The following is a 16,685-nucleotide window of genomic DNA, read 5'->3' as shown; positions in this document are numbered from 1 at the left end:
ATTTGTTGTTAATATAACCATGTTTTCCATTAAGCAGTAGTCCTTATATTTCGATTTACTTACCTAGGATGGTGTCTTATCTACGTTAGGTGTTCAAGAAATATTTATTGAATGATGAATCTTTCTTTTGCGACAACTCAGACGTCATACTTTTTTAAGAGAATAAGTTTAAATCTGCATTATGTGTAACAATGTAATTTTCTTTGTGACAATTAAATGTAGTGATCTGATTGTAACATTAAACATCTGGGTCTGAACCGATGTGGTTTTATAGAACCATGTTACAATATGCGTCTGAAGGCTTAACACTATGTAGTCTTAGGCCCTGGAATTCTGCTTCAATGAGCATGTTCTAATGACATAATCGATTCTACAACAACAACGTATTTTTGAAATATGAAAAAGTATCTAATACTAAATTGTCTTCCTTCCTTCTATATTAGTTATTAATACTAATTATTGATGATCATCATAGCAACTGAGGAAAATGGAATGGATTAATCAGAAGAATTAATGAAATTTCTCATCATTACGAAATTCTAATTTTTTTAATGTTTTTTTTTTTTTTTGAGAGAGATAGAGAGACAGAGCAAGCAGGGGGAGGGGCAGAGAGAGAGGGTGACGCAGAATCCAAATCAGGCTCCAGGCTCTGAGCTGTCAGCACAGAGCCCGACGCGGGGCTCGAATTCACGAACCCTGAGATCATGACCCGAGCCGAAGCCAGACACTTAACCCACTGAGTCACCCAGGCACCCCAAGAAATGAGATGTTGGGTTGAAAACTTTTAAAGTACTTTGCTAAAGACAAGCAAAGTTCATCTACTGCTAAGGAACAGGTCATGATTCCGTGAAAGGGACACTCAAATCACTCGCTGATCCCCAAACGCTCGTCCCACACACATTTTACCCCACGGACATTCGTCTACCAGGAGTCTGCTACGTGCCAGGCACTGTGCTAAGTGCGTAGGGACCAGAACCACTGATGTACGAATACAGAGGATCCTGGGTGCCATACAAAAGAGTTAGCAGTTTAGGGTGTACACAGTGGGGAAGAGTACCGCGATTAGGTTTATAATTTAAAGATGATCATTACCGTGACAGTGTGGAGGCTGAAGTGGATAATAGGCAAAGCAGCGTGAGAAAGGCCAGTCATAAGACTCTTGAAATGGCCCAAGGAAGGGTGACATGAGAGCCTGAAATAAAGACAGTAGCCATAGACACTGAAAGAGGAGACAGATAGGAATTCCAGAAAGCACGACATGTGTTGTGTCTCCTGTCCTTTAGGAGGACGACGGCATATAAAAGATATTACCGTGTTGAAAACTGGAAAGAATGAAAGGCAAAGGGGGGCTTCCCAAGGAAGGCCGGGAGAGACATGGAGCTGTCGGTGGGGCCGGCCAGCCACGGTTGCCTCTCATCCATCAGACAAAACAGCAAATGGTAAGTAGGTGAACAAGCAGGTGCAGCCACTGGATGGGGTGTACGGAGTCCGTCAGAATTAATCAGCTTACACTTGTTCACGTAATTGTGTAAATACGCACACCCTTTCAGTTGTTATTCGAAGAGTGACTTCCTTCTTCCGAATACTTAAGCCCAACGCAAAGACCTCAAGAGGGAAATGTTCTGTTACTGTGATCTTGTTTTTCAAGATTTGACCTACAGCATTATTTTTTTCTTCAACTCTGAAGTATGTAATAGAACCCTGGGACTGTTTTCCCATCACAAAACTGGCAAAATTTTGGAATAAAATTTCAAATTTGTAAAAGACTCAATTCGGTCACCCTTCTTGGCACGCATGAGTTGTTGCACCTATGTGCCAAATACATAAAGTCTCCCTTACCTTTCTGTAGGATGATGATCCTTTCCAAAGCATCTCAAGCTATGTTTTCCAGTTGCTATGAAGAGTCTCTATTATAAAGGCGGAAGACTTTGACCACTGGATAAACATGAGGTCTCTGAATCATGCTGGTCTCTCGTTGCTTTATAGATTTCCAACCAATTCATCCTAGTAGTGTTTCAGCGAAGTGTCACCCAAAATAGAGAGGTGGCTGTTCAACTGTCTTCTTGTGAATTTTTAGACCAATCAAATTAGGCAATTCAGTAGATTAGGCATGTGCTCCGGATAACTCAGTGAAATATTAATTTGTCTTCTGTTCTATCTTGAAAGAACATGAGCTATTTTCCCCCTTCCTTCTATTCCAAGAAAAGAACTAAATGAACTGTCCTCTCCTCTGGTGTCCTTCTGGATACAAGGTCTTCTTCCCAGGAGCTATTTTGGAGACGGATGTGGAGAAATAGATCTAGACAGAACTAAGCAAGAGAACTTTGAAAGAAGAGAGTTATAAGAGAAGAGGTTGTTGAACCAGAGGGAAAAAGGAGCCATGCCTCTCCACATCAGTCGTTACCTAGGTTTTTGTTGTTATTTGTTTTTAAATCCTGTTCACGGTGGGGAAAAATGAAAAATAAAAATTATCAATATCCAGGAATGAAAAGTGGGCATCACTGGACATCTTTGAGATGTTATAAAGATTCACTTATTCCAAAGATCTTCATAGGCGATAAGATTTATCTGTATTTTTCTTTAACAAAAATATAGGAATTCTTCATATATCTTGTACACAAGTGCTCTGTGGTTTCCTCTTCTCTCTCTCAAAGTGTCTTTTGAGTAATACGATTCTTAATTTTAAGTAAGTACAATTCATCAAACTTTAATTTCATAGGTAGTGCTTTTTGTATCTTGTTTAAAAAAGTCTTTGCATGGTAATTAATAGTGTCCTGGGACCAAATTCCGATGTGTGGGTGTACGTTTCCCACATCACCAACAAGAATTCTCTGGACACCAGCTGGGTGTTCGATTCAACTCAATTCTGACCCTGTCTACCTGAAGATGGCCTAAGATTCCATAGGTTAAGGGCTCGGTCCCACAGACTGTGTCCCCTCTTCCCACCTCACCCCCATATACTTCAGAAGTCAGTCGGAGGCACAGGTGACCACCTGGGGCTGGCTATAAATTAGAGGTTCCTAACAACCCCCTCCTTGGTTTGTTTAATTTGCTAGATCAACCCATAGGACTCAGCAAAACATTTTACTAAGTCACTGCTTTCCTATAAAAGGATATAACTCACAACAGTCAGATGGAAGAGGTGCAGGGGGAGAGGTATGCAGGAAGGGGCACAGAGCTTCCCTACCCTGTCCAGGGGTACCACTGTTTCAGATGCCCAAGGGCCGACCAGCCCAGAAACTCTCCAAACTGAGTCCTTCTGGATGTTTATGGAAGCTTCGTTATACTGGCATGACTGTTTAAGTCATTGGCATTAGCAACTGATTTAACCTCCAGCCCTTCCCTCTTCTCCAGAGGCCAGCGGGATGGGACTGAAAGCTACAATCCTCCAATCACATGGTTGGTTCTCTTAGCAACCAATCTCCATCCTTAGGTGCCTTCCAAAGTCAACTCGCTGATACATAAAAGACATGTTATCACTTTCTCCACTAAGGAGTTTCATCATCCGTGAGTTTTAGGAGTCCTGTGGCCAGAAACATAATGACCAAATAGATTTCTTAATACAAATCACAATATCGCATATGCCCAGAGTCATGGAGATATTATCGTATGTTTTCTTTCAGTAATGTTACTGATTTCCTCTTCACATTTAGTTTGATGGTCCTTTTCAAGTTATTTTTTTTTTGTATGCTGTGAAGTAACAGTCAATGTTCATTTCTTTCCATATTGAAAAGAATAATCTTTCCCACTGAACTGCAGTGAAAGAGACAGACAGATATGTATGTAAAATATTTGGAAGTGTCTTCTGGTCCACTGTTGCAATGTTCTATTTGTCTTTTCTTACGCTGATGCAAAACTGTCTTAATTATTACAGACTGACAGTAATGCTTAGAAACTGACAGCGTAATATAGACAACTTTGTTCTTCAAAAGAATCAATCAATCAAGATCTGTTTGACTGACTAGATAGTGAACTGGCTACAGAATGAGCACAAAAGGCAGGCATGGGGAGTTCTAGGGTCATGAGGAGGACTGCCTGGGGGATTAGAGTTTTAAAATATGAAGGAGGACCAGATTCAGCAACACTTGCAGCAGAACGAGCAAGGGTGATTCTGATGTTTTACCTTAGTCTGTGAAGGACCAGACCTTTCCTGTGTTCTGGGTACCACGTAAGTTTCCTGGATATTTATTCAACACTAGACAGAGTTGAAAGTGCTCCCAGGTCTCGATTAAATTCGAATGTCTTGCTATTTTATTTAGCTGGAGCTCTATACAAGATATAATATTATTATGATTAAGAACAACGAAATAACGTGGTGTCTTTCGCTGGAGTATTATGAAGCGAGTTTATAACCACAACACCCTTAGAAATCCCAACTTCTCTTGCTTCAAGCATCTTTGTGAGGGGAAGGACTTTGGTTTTCTCATGTCCCTATTCCTAGATGTTGGCACACAGTGTCATTAATCAAATGAATAAGCCCATTACATGTAACAGATTATGACTCCCTGCATCGTAACTCGCCTTTTATTGTGGTATCTTTGGCAAATCTGTGGGAGAGGATTTACACATCCTTGGTGTCAGCTATTGTTACGACAGTCCCTGGGATTCAAAGGTCTCATTCAGTTAGTACCTGTAGCAGTGCCAATCCACAAAGGGAAGACCATGTAAGTACTGAAATCATGCAGGGCCCGGAGGTAACGGGCCTCCAATTGATTACTTCTCTCTCCACTTTTTGCACAACTTAGAGCAAGTGTCAGCACTTTACAGCATCATCTGCTACCCAAATAAGATCTCACAAACCACGATGACCAGAGGAGATTTTAATGTCCCTCTGATGAGCCAGGGAGGGAGGGTTACGCTAAACAGTACTAAGCATTTCCCTCTGAGAAAATACTCATCTTCCTTTCTTTCCTGGTCCTTCCTCCCACCTGCCTCCACTTCCTGGTCTCCCCTCACCTTGTGTTTTGGAGAGCTATTTGCATTGGCCCAGACTCTTCCAATTGCATTGGCCCAGGCTCTTCCAATTTTGTTTTAAATATCTCTACATCGATCACCTTATATATTATCCGAGTATATGGAAAGCTATTATGTCGAAAGTAACTTTGAACCCAGCTAGAAAAAACCATCCAGCAAAATGGAACCTTCCTCAGAAGAGCATGTATGCGTGTGTTGATGTGTTGAAGTTCGGATACGGTGGGGTTTTGAGTAAAGAAACATTTTTCTCCCTGTCACAACATCTTTTATGTCACGTATGCAGCTGAAACCTAGGCTATATTTTTTGTTTTTCACACCAATCCTGTCAGATGTTCTTCAGAGCAGTGTTTTCCTTCTATTGTCTTGTTTTCTCTGTTTAGCAGGTTGTACTTTTTACCGCCTCACATTTTGCTGCAGGAAGCAATTGAAAATCCTTTTTTTTTCCTCTTTAACATTACAACTCACTTATGAATAGAGCTTGTAACAAAAACAATTTTTGAAGAGATGGAGAACATCAGTCTCTCCACAAGTTAAACTTCATTCCCAAAAATGAAAAATCAAGTTATAGTCCCAAACTATGCCTTATCTGCTATATTTGTCAAAGTTTTGAGTTGAAGGCAACAGAAACTAACTGCGGGATTTGAAGAGACAAGGAATTTCTGGAGACTAATTGTGTTAACTTCTAAAACATGCTAGGTGCTTTAAAATACCAGCTCAGGAGAACCCATGAATTCTAGATAGCAAAGATCAGAGTCAAAAACACGCTACATAACTGTCCAAGGAAGACACTGTTGGCACTGTTTGTCAGCATGAGACACATTCACTTGTTCCATCTTGGGCTCTGAAATACCAGAACTCTCTGTGAACTGTACCCTGAGGGGCCTTTGCTAGTCTCGTCTTCTGGCTTCCATGTTTTTTGGACTGATGCTTGAGATTGGCTGAGTTGAGGTTGTATGCTTATGTCCTCACTTTCCTCATCAATAAATTCAGATAATTGGCATATGACCCATAGAACTTTTATAATTTACTTGCCAGAGAAAAAAGGGAGAAGGTGTATTTGCCCTTTTAAGCTTGTATAGTCTTCTTAACTGCCAAGACCCCTTGGTAAGAGATCTCCAAACATAAGAAAAAGGCTCAGTTCTCATGAAGAAGCAAAACAAAACAAAACAGTAATGACAATACTGAGTGTCCCAATAATAGACTATCCAAAGTGAATCTGATTGAATTATATCTAATTCAGTGTTCTAGATTTGAAAATATGCCCAAATGATGGTGCAGTTAAAAAAGTTAAAACATTTGAAAATACGCCCAAATGATGATGCAGTTAAAAAAGTTTAAAAAAAAATTAAAATTAAAAAATATTTTTAAAATTTTTTTAAAGTTTAGAGAGATGCCTCAATAATATATTACCACATATAATGGTATTGTATATAACAATTTTATATGATAATATAATGAAATATTTATGTATAGCATAACATAATACTAATAAAATGTAATGATTTTGTATAAAATTGTGTGTGTGTGTGTGTGTGTATACACACACACACACACACACACACACACACACACACATTTTTTTGAAAACAAAGAAAAACAGGTCTTGGACATCTAGCATTCCCAGACTCACACTATGTTCACGTTCAATAAAGCCATTACAATTTTATAAACTTTGGTGTCTTCCTCCTTGCAGCCCCTCCTCTGTGCATTAAGATAAACAGTCACAATCTTCTATTTGACCTTGCTCTGAACATGGCTCTCAGTTGGTCTCCCCTTGAAAGCAATGTATAATTGGTCTTTGCCATATCTGTGATATAATGACAAGAACAGTATTTCTGGTAGGTGGGTCATGCAGCAATCACATGTGGACCATCATATTTTGGAATCACTCTATCTGCCTTTCTTTAATGTTTATTTATTTATTGGGAAGGAGAGAGAGAAAGACCGCACATGTGTAAGCAGGGGAAGGACAGACAGAGAGAGGGAGAGAAGCCCAAGCAGGCTCCACACTGTCAGCACAGAGCCCAACTCGGGGCTCGAACACATGAACTGTGAGGTTATGACTTGAGTTGCAATCAAGAGATGGACGCTTAAGCGACTCTGCCCCCCAGGCACCCCCCCCTCCATGTGCTCTGAATCCCTGTCTCTGCTCTCTTTGTAGCTTCCAAAATCATCAGCCCTTCTCACGTTCAATGTCATCAGTAACTGACACGTCCCTAATTTCAATTACTCTTGCCTCTTCTCTGTTGTTTCCTTGCTTCACTTGCCCCTGTGCCCTGTATTACCTCAGGTTTCCCTCCCAGCATCAGGTAATCCCTTGTGTCTTTTCCATTTGCTTGGGTCTCTCACGCCATTGTCACAGTTTGGATCACTCCCACTTTCGTCTGTGCCAAACATCAAACTAACGGATTTTGGTGGAGAAAGCCATAAAAACATATTCAGTGACTCACTTTTACTGGATAGACCCTACTTCTACTAAGCAATTATTTTATTCTTCTTAGTGGCTCACAGCCAATTGTCTTATATAAAAATTATTTATTAAAATTGTTTTATATATAAGGATTTTTTTATAGTTTGTATTGTTTCCTTTGCATTGGAAGCTCCCAAAATGAAACCACTTTCTTACTCCCTGATTCTCAATTTTGATTCCATAGATGACAAGGAATTCAGGAGGGAGGTCCCAATGTCCTAAAAAGGGCACAGTCTTTGAGTCAAAGCATCTGGCGAAGAATCTTCTCTCTCGCATTGTTAGCTCTGTGTCCACAGGCAACTCTGTTCACTTCTATGCCTTACTTTCCTTATCTATAAATTAAATTAATTGCATCGAACCCACACAGCTATTGTAATTGTATTTCAGGGAACTTCTCTGGCTTTAATTCATTTCCTTACTTTTAAATTAAGTGAACACTGACACTTTCTTTCCTGTTTTCCTTTTATATTTTCTTTTAGAGATCTGGCTTTAATTTTTTCTAGTTGGCTTCTCAAGTGCTATTTTATAGGTGACTCCTGATCCCAAAATTTATCCCTAAATCATTTTTGATCTTCTGTTCTCTAGAAAAATGGAGCCATCTCTGGTTTTGTCTGCACCTCCAGGAATAGCATAAGGAGTGCACTTATGGCACTTATAATTTATAAAGGCAGGGCTTTATAAATTATAATTTCAATATATTCTAGGAAAATGTAAGTTCTGATCTGCCTGTAAGGTTAGAAAAGCTTAACTGCTCTGACACAAAAACTTGAGATTACATTTTTCTATCATTTTTTTTTCTCCTGAGAGGTTAGGGTTGGAGAAGAGAAAAAATGGAAAGGAGGATATGAGCGAGGAGAAAAAAGGAGCATGCATAAGTCAGAAGAGAGAATAATTTTAAACATGAGTTTTAAAATTAGCATTTAATACGCATTTACCAGTCTCCCCAAACCGACAGTTGTCTTCTTTGAATGAATTCTGGGAGGCTCTAAAAAAAAGAACTGGTTTCCACTTCTAGATCAATATTTGTAGAACATGGGCAACCTGTGGACCAAAGTTCTGGGGCTGAACTGATTTACTGAAATGAAAAGTTTGTGGCAGAGATGAATGTAAGAGTAAAAAAAAAAAAAAAAAAAACCCTGGAAGTTAGTAGAAAATCTGAGGGAGTTCAGTAACCTCTCAACAAAGAGTGAGGTAGGTTTTCAGCCATTACTAGTAAGGTCTTAAGAATCAGATAGTTAAGGGGCGCCTGGGTGGCTCAGTCATTTAAGCATCGAACTCTTGATTTCGGCTCAGGTCATGCTCTCATGTTTCATGAGTTTGAGCCCCACATCAGGCTCTGAGCTGACAGCATGAAGCTCGCTTGGGGATCTTCCCTCTCTCTGCCCCTTCCCCACATGCTCACTTTCTCTGTCTCTTAAAATAAATAAACTTTAAAAAATCAGATAATCAAGGTGATTCCTACATATACCCCAACAACTTACCATATTTTATAAGCATATACCTCACTCTTACCTTAAACACAGTATTTCTAAATGTGAAACCACATTTCTTAAATAACGTCCAATATCAGAAGTCTATTATTTTATCACAGATACCAAAATGAGGACATTATCTTTAACCTTAATGTTCCCCCCTTTTCATGTTGTTACGAAGCTTCCATTTATTATGAAGTTTGTTCAACAGTAGTTAGCATCAGAAAATGTACTCCCTGCTGTTTGGCAAAATGTTTCATGAAAATAATTGTTAAAGTAATGCTTCCTTGTTGTTTCTTTACTTTAAAAAAATTATCAGTGAGAATCTTGATATTCCGTACACTGGACAATGACTACATGCATCGGAAAAGACGAAGTCATCTTTTCTTTCTGTATCTAGAAACACATACAGAGCTATCACTTTGCTCATCAGGATCGCATGGACTGTTCTAGGGGAAGAAAATGATCCAGAGCACTGTTAACTGAAGGCTTTATTCAAAATAAAGGCAAGCAAAGGTAAGCAAAGACTTTAAAGCAGTGTTGTGACTTGAAATGGAGAGGGCAAGCATTTTACAGAGGGTTCGCAAGAGGCTGAGGCAGTTTCCAGAACAGGTGGTCAAAATGGTGCCTGGAAAGGTTAGTAGCTGTTAGTAGCTGTTTCGTGGGCAGTCCGGGTTCATCAAGACGGGTGGGGAAAAGAGCTAAAGGCTAAGGTTCCACAAAGGGGTGAAACGGAACACCTGAGGGAAAGGACAGGAGAAGCCATTGCCACGAATTCCCACCTGCCTGGGTCTCTTCCATAACTTCGCAAACAGCACAGTGGAGAGGTTTTCTAACAACTGATATGGTAGAATATTTAATAATTATTGTTGCAGTCTTTCGGAGGGATTATTTGCTGACTGATCAGTCCAAATGTAGGTTTTTCTACCCCTAGAATCATGGGTCCTAAATGTCCTTCAAACATAAAATCCATCCCAAGACTTCTTAAAAAATATGCCCAGGTAAATAATGGGTCTTCATTTCAACACGAAATATAATACTCGTTTTATTGGTAAGAGGGTGGAGTTAGCCTCTCTCAGGTTATGTTTGAGCCGAAGACTTTCGAACTTACAGACCGAACTTCTGTCTTCCAGACACTGTTCAGTTAGCTTTAGATTCTGCAGGGTATGGTACGAAAGTTATCTGGATTTTGAGATTCTGTATTGGGGAGAAAAAGAAGCAGATATCCTAAAATATCTGCCAGATTGTGAGTAAAGTGATCTGGTAGCTGGCTGAGAGGAGGAAATTTTGAAAATGACCATATATAGGTAATGAGGACATTTAGGAAGCTTAATTGTGGGTACACTCACTCTCAACCCTTCAAAAAACCTTAGTAAAGTCTGCATTATTTATCAGAATTGCACTTGTCCACGAGGCGGCCTGGGGAGTTGAGAAACAGAGCGACCGAAATGAGAACAGCACAGCCACGGAGGCCAATTCGAAATGAATCATGCGTATAAAATTTGGGGGAAATAATATCGAGATTCTTAGGGACAAAATGATGTTGCTAGTGACTTATTGACTACTGATAATCTCAGTAGCTAAGTATTTTTAAATGATGAAGAAAAATTTTTCACTATACACCTATGATAATTGCGGTGTGATTTATACAATAAAACGCCATCAGAGATTGTGCAACCGGAGAAAGATCACTCCAAAGAAAGTAGCAATTATCAACAAAATATTTGATCTCTGATGCCTTTCCACTCGTACAACAGGAGACAGCGTATGTTACTGTGGGACAAGGTTTTAAGAGAATTAGTTTAGAGAGATTCCTCCCTTCAATGTATTCAGACTCCTGAAAAATAGCAAAGAAGTAAAATTTATACTTGATCTCAAGGCTCTGTGAGTATAGGATATTTTTTCCTACACAAAGGTATAGTAAATAAAATCTCAAAGCACCAACACTGAAACCACTTTAGCTGTTTTGTTAATGTTCTTTCAATAGTAGACATACAATAATTATAAATATTTGCAAAAATGAAGTACGAATTATATACTGTTGCATCTTTTAAAAATTATGATTGCTCTGTAGTTCTGTAGTTAGATAACTCAATAAAAGGTAAATTTGTTTTAGAACATTTTCTTTACTGTGTTTCAAAAATATATATTAATTTGAATAACGTACTGAAGATTTAGAATTCAGGCACAGAAGTAGACTGCATTTATGAAGGAACTAATTTTATGCATATACAAATTTTTATTTGCTTATATAGTAACTTCTCAATAAATGTTTAATAAATGAATTTAAAAAATAGCTGGATAATCCAAACAACTTAATAGCCCAACAAAGTGAAGTTAGCAAATTGTTGAAGTATTTTGTCCAATTCCTCTTGCTGATAACTCTACGGCCCTAGAGCATAACTAGTGCTTCTCAGAGTAAGGTCCCTAGACCAGCAATATTAGCATGATCTAAACATTTGTAGGGGTGCCCGGGTGGCTCAGTCAGTGAAGTGTCTGACTTAGGCTCAGATCGTGATCTCGCAGTTCGTCGGTTCAAGCCCCATGACGGGCTCTGTGCTGACAGCTCGGAGCCTGGAGCCTGCTTCAGATTCTGTGTCTCCCTCTCTCTCTCTGCCCCTCCCCTACTCATGCGCTCTCGCTCTCTCTCTCTCTCTCTCTCTCTCTCAAAAATAAACATTAAAAATTTTTTTAACAATAACATTTGTTAGAAATCTGTGCATTAATACTGCCTCCCATTGATTCTGACGCAGACTACTGTTTGAAAAACCTGAGTCTAGGCTAACTATTGGACTCCTGCTTGCCATCCTTATACTCTGCCCCTTCCTACTCAGAGAACAGAATACCATCCAACAGGACGCCTGGACCAATCAAATTCTCTCCCTCGAGAACTTAATCTAAGCGCTCAAAAGATAGGCAATCTAGAAGCAGGAAATCATTGTTTGAAGCCAGGCAGTCAGGCATACTTAATTAATGAAACTAGAACAGACATTCTGGGGTCTCGTGGAAAAGAGGGGGTGTTGGTATCCGGACAAAGGTATGAAAACAGAGCAGATGAGAAAAGGAAGACAGAAATGATTAAGTTGTCACGCCTGGTCCCATATTCTTGGTCTCAGTTCTGGTCACATGTATTTTCTGGCAGTATTTTTTTTTGTTCTTAGGTTTGGCGTGATATCTCTGTACACGTGTTATATCTCGCTCTTCCCTTTATTCCCAAGAGCTAGTTAATTTTCTCTCGCTTGAAACAAAATAATTCTAATACAAAATGTGTGCATAATAGCAATGGGTTAGCTGTTTAAATAAAGGAAAGTAAGAGTGATCAACTGCTGAATATGGCTAAGTGGATTGGCAAGTAATTGGTGGATGAGGTTATATAAACGAACCTTTTCAAACGCAGGTAAATTGCTAAAAGCAAAGTGAAGATAGACTTTGAAGCACTGTAGACAAATGTTTTCCCATTAGCTATTAAACTATCCGATGGATGCCATTTCTGGAACACATTCTGGTTGTTCTAGTTTAAATGAATCCCTTGATGCCCTGGGTATTTCTGGATGCAGCAGGAAAAAAAAAAATCCCTCAGACTTTTAACTTGCCATTTCTTTCTTTCCTGATTTTAGACATTTTACTTAACTCTTTACAGCTCAGTTTTTCCAGTGCAAGTTGAAGAAAATACTGCAGCATTTGTGGAACTGGGATTTTGTATGTGAATGAGTTTCTTAAGATATATCTTAAGAGGTTTTATTACATCTTCTGTCTTACATTTTCTTAAATTGGCATTTTATTGACACTAACACAAAGGCAGCAACCTTGATGGTTGCTCTTTGAAATATTAGTATTCTAAAACGTTGTTCTTTTGGGGGACACCTCAGTGGCTCAGCTAGTTGAGTGTCCGACTGTTGGTTTCAGCTCAGGTCATGATCTCATGGCTTGTGAGTTAGAGTCCCATGTTGGTCTCTGCACTGACAACATTGAACCTGCTTGGGATTCTGTCTCCCCCTCTCTCTGTCCCTCCCCTGCTCATTCATTCTCTCTCTCTCTCTCTCTCTCTCTCTCTCTCTTTCTCTCTCTCTCTCTCTCCCTCCCTCCCTCCCTCTCTGAAAATAAATAGACTTAAAATTATTTTAAATATTTTTTGTACATTTAGTGTTTCTTATTTTTCTTTACCTAGGCAATTTTCAAGACTTAGAGTTAGAAAGTTATGCTGATCCAGGGCACCTGGATGGCACAGAAGGTTAAGCATCTGACTCTGGCTCAAGCCATGATCTCATGGTTGGTGGGTTCGAGCCCCGCATCAGGCTCTGTGCTGACAGCTCAGAGCCTGGAGCCTGCTTCAGATTCTCTTTCTCTCTCTCTCTCTCTCTCTCTCTCTCTCTCTCTCTCTCTCTCTCTCTCCCCCTCCCCCACTCATGCTCTCTTTCTCTCTGTCTCAAAAATAAACAAACATAAAAAATCACTTAAGAATAATAAAAATAAAAAGAAAGTTATGCTGATCTGCTGAAGCTGCAGGACTAAAAAGGCCAGAAAGACCTATGTCCCAAACAGGCCTCCAGTAAGGTTTATTTGCCCCAACACAGTTTAGGCACGCATGAATTCCTTCCTTCTTGACTCTTTCAAACCACCTCTGCTGCTGAATTTCAGCCAATAAAATAAGCTAATATCTCCCTTTTCATCCCCAACTGATACAATCCATAATGGTCTTTCTTTTGTCCACAAGTTTTACACACGGTCAAAATTAAAGAAGAGACGATACAAATTCCACTGAAGTGGGTTTGTCCATCTTTTCTTTTGGTTTTCCCTTTTATTCCTCTGTACAGGCTTCACTGTTTCAAATCCAGGATCTTGTTATCACAATGGGTTGCGCCAGTGCGACATCTGGAGCCTTGATCTCAAGCTTTCCGGCCACATCAAGCTACACCTCGTCCAGCCGGTACCCACAGTAAGTCACAAAGGCACACTGTCCCTCCTTCGCGCCGGACCGCCTCCCAGTGAAGTCAGCACAGTGCTCAAATTACCCATTACTCAGTTCTGCACTCAGGAAGCCTGCTTTGAACTGTTCATGACAAATGCCCCAGATGCTTTTTTCATAACTCTCTGGGTGTTCTACTCATCTGCTGTGGCCAACATCTTATGCTAATTCAGATCCTAGCTAACCCGTGTTACTGAGGAAAACCACACCAACGTACGTTTTAGCTCACTACTTGTCTTATATCAAATCAGCCTCTCTACTGCTTGTCATCACTGTTGACCCCTAGTATGCAATCCTAATCTACGTTCCTAAACTTCGGCAAAAAAAAGTGAAGTTTGGCCAATTCATTTTACCTCCTGTATTTTGTGGCTCTAGCCTGAATATGCCACATGCTGAATCAGTGAAACTCAAGTTTCTGACTATCTCTTTCTCTCTTCATAAGTATTTGTTGGATCTTTATTTTTAAGACCTTGATTCATCTAGCATGCACTTAATTTTTCAAATTATTTTTTTTTAATATTACTAATATTATTGAATTCAACCCCAGAAAGAGGTATAATACATTGTTTCCCTAAATTTGGCATGTACTTCCCTGGATGCACTCAGCTTGCCCTAAAATAACCTTGCCCATCTACCCCTAACCAGTATGTCATCATTCATCTGAATCCATCTGACTGGTCACCTCTCGGAAGCCATAATGCCAAATCTAAATGACATCTCCCACTTGCTTCCTTCCAGCTCTCACTTTCATGTTTTATCATTTTGACTTGGTGTAGGACATGTAAGAGTGCAACTGTGGTGGGAGGAAAAACAATGTTTATTAGGAACTTATTTGCCAAGTACACTAAGCATTTTTCATCCAAATTCATGACCTTATTATTCCCTTATCCATGTAACATTAGATGTACTATTTTTACAATAAAAGGAACCAGGCTCCTTGGGCAGGGAAAACACAAGTGGAGCCTGGAGCATCTTGCAATCCCAGAAAGAAAATGACCCCACCTCAACAACCCAACCTCCCAACTCTGTAAAAAAAAATTAAAAAAAAAAAAAAAGGAGAGGTATTGAAGACATACGAACCAATTAAAAACAAAAACAAAACAAAACAAAACAAAAAAACCTCAATGGTCAAAGTTGGATGGTTTGAATAAATAAACATTAGTATTGGATTATAACCCAAAGAATAAAATAAATACCCATGTAATTAGTCTCTCTCTCTCCCACCGTCCCCCTCGTTCTCCTCCCTCTCTGTACATATATGTGCAATATATATATGGCCATAGTTTATACTGACTGAATTAATGGATTATGGACAAAAAGGTCAAATCTTCTTTGATAAAGAATTACAAATAATAAGCTTAGGAAGAATGAGAGAAATTGAAAATTACCAATAAAATACTATAGTAATAATTGCTGTAGGAAGATCCACTGATAAATGGTAAAATTAATGAGCAGAACTTTAAGGAAAAACAGGATATTTAGAGTGTCAAAGTTTCTCCCCCAGGGGTTGATTAATTACTCTAACAATTTTAACATGTATTCACAAGTTCTTTGACACTCCTCCCTCCTAGAGGTCTAATAATGAGCAAACCTCCAGCAGATCCAAATTGAAGGATGCTATACAAAAGTACTCTTCAAAAAACCATGGAAAATAGGGGTGCCTGGGTGGCTCAGTCAGTTAAGCATCCGACTTCAGCTCAGGTCATGATCTCAAGGTCTGTGAGTTTGAGCCCCATGTTGGGCTCTGTGCTGGCAGCTCAGCTTTGGATTCTGGAGCCTGCTTTGGATTCTGTGTGTGTGTCTCTCTTTCTCTCTCTCCTTCTCTCTCTCTACCCCTGCCCCATTCATGCTCTTTCTCTCAAAGATGAAAAAACATTAAAAGAATTTTTTTTAAAAAACCATGAAAAACAAAGACAACTCTCACAAATCCAATAAGATAGGGAAGATGTGATAATTAAATGAAATGGGATCCTAGAAAAGCAACAACAAAAGGATGCTATTAAAAAAATGGTGAAATCCAAATAAATCTATAGTTTAGTTAATAGATTACCCAGCATAATTTTGATAAATAATTTGATAAATATGCCATGGTTATGTCCAATGTTAACATCAGGGGAAACTGGATGAAAAGTATATGGGAACTCCTTGCACTGTCTGCAATCCTTCCATAAATCTAAAAGCATTTAAAAATAAAAATAAGAATCTTTTACTCTATCTTATAATGAGGAATCCAATTCTGAAAACCTACTTCCATGACTACAGCCATTCAGAAGCACATTTGACTAAAAGGTTTCTTTTCCAAAATGATCTACCCTATTTGGAAAACTAAGTTCTTGATTGGTTTTTATTTTTTTAATCCCTGTTACATTTGAATTCTATTTTGTGACAAAGCACAGCCATGAAGAGGTAAGTAAATACTATTAATTGCTGAAAAAATCTGAATAATTTGTATTAAGTTTTTAGACTGTACACAAAGAATTCAATCTCTTCCCAAAAGGTTAAGGGGAGAGGGCAGTTTTAGTTCTGTGAATTACTCATTACGGATGCATATTTTCATAATGGTCAGCACATAACTGTTTAGCTTCCTATATTTATTTTCAAGGTAGACACAAAATTTCGGATACGTTACTTAGGTTCTATTGACAACGGGATTCTTTTACATCTTATTAGACTCTGTCTCCTCCATCACTAATGTAGTACTACTCCAAATAAGAGATTTTTGTTCTGTAAAATCATGCCAGCTACTTCACAAGTCAAATCACAGGAGTTTGTTTTTTTTTTTTTCCTCAGTACAATGAAGTAA

The 16,685-nt window shown here is 38.9% G+C and overlaps 1 protein-coding gene across 3 annotated transcripts in view; it reads right to left on the bottom strand.

Moving 5' to 3' along the window:
* CNTNAP2 (contactin associated protein 2) overlaps positions 1-16,685 on the bottom strand; it is a 1,965,211-nt gene that overhangs the window by 1,832,702 nt on the left and 115,824 nt on the right. The window lies entirely within an intron of this gene.

This window comes from Felis catus, chromosome A2 (genome assembly GCF_018350175.1).
Source record: "Felis catus isolate Fca126 chromosome A2, F.catus_Fca126_mat1.0, whole genome shotgun sequence".
Taxonomy (NCBI): Eukaryota; Metazoa; Chordata; class Mammalia; order Carnivora; family Felidae; genus Felis; species Felis catus.
This window is presented reverse-complemented; position numbering and strand designations above follow the sequence as displayed.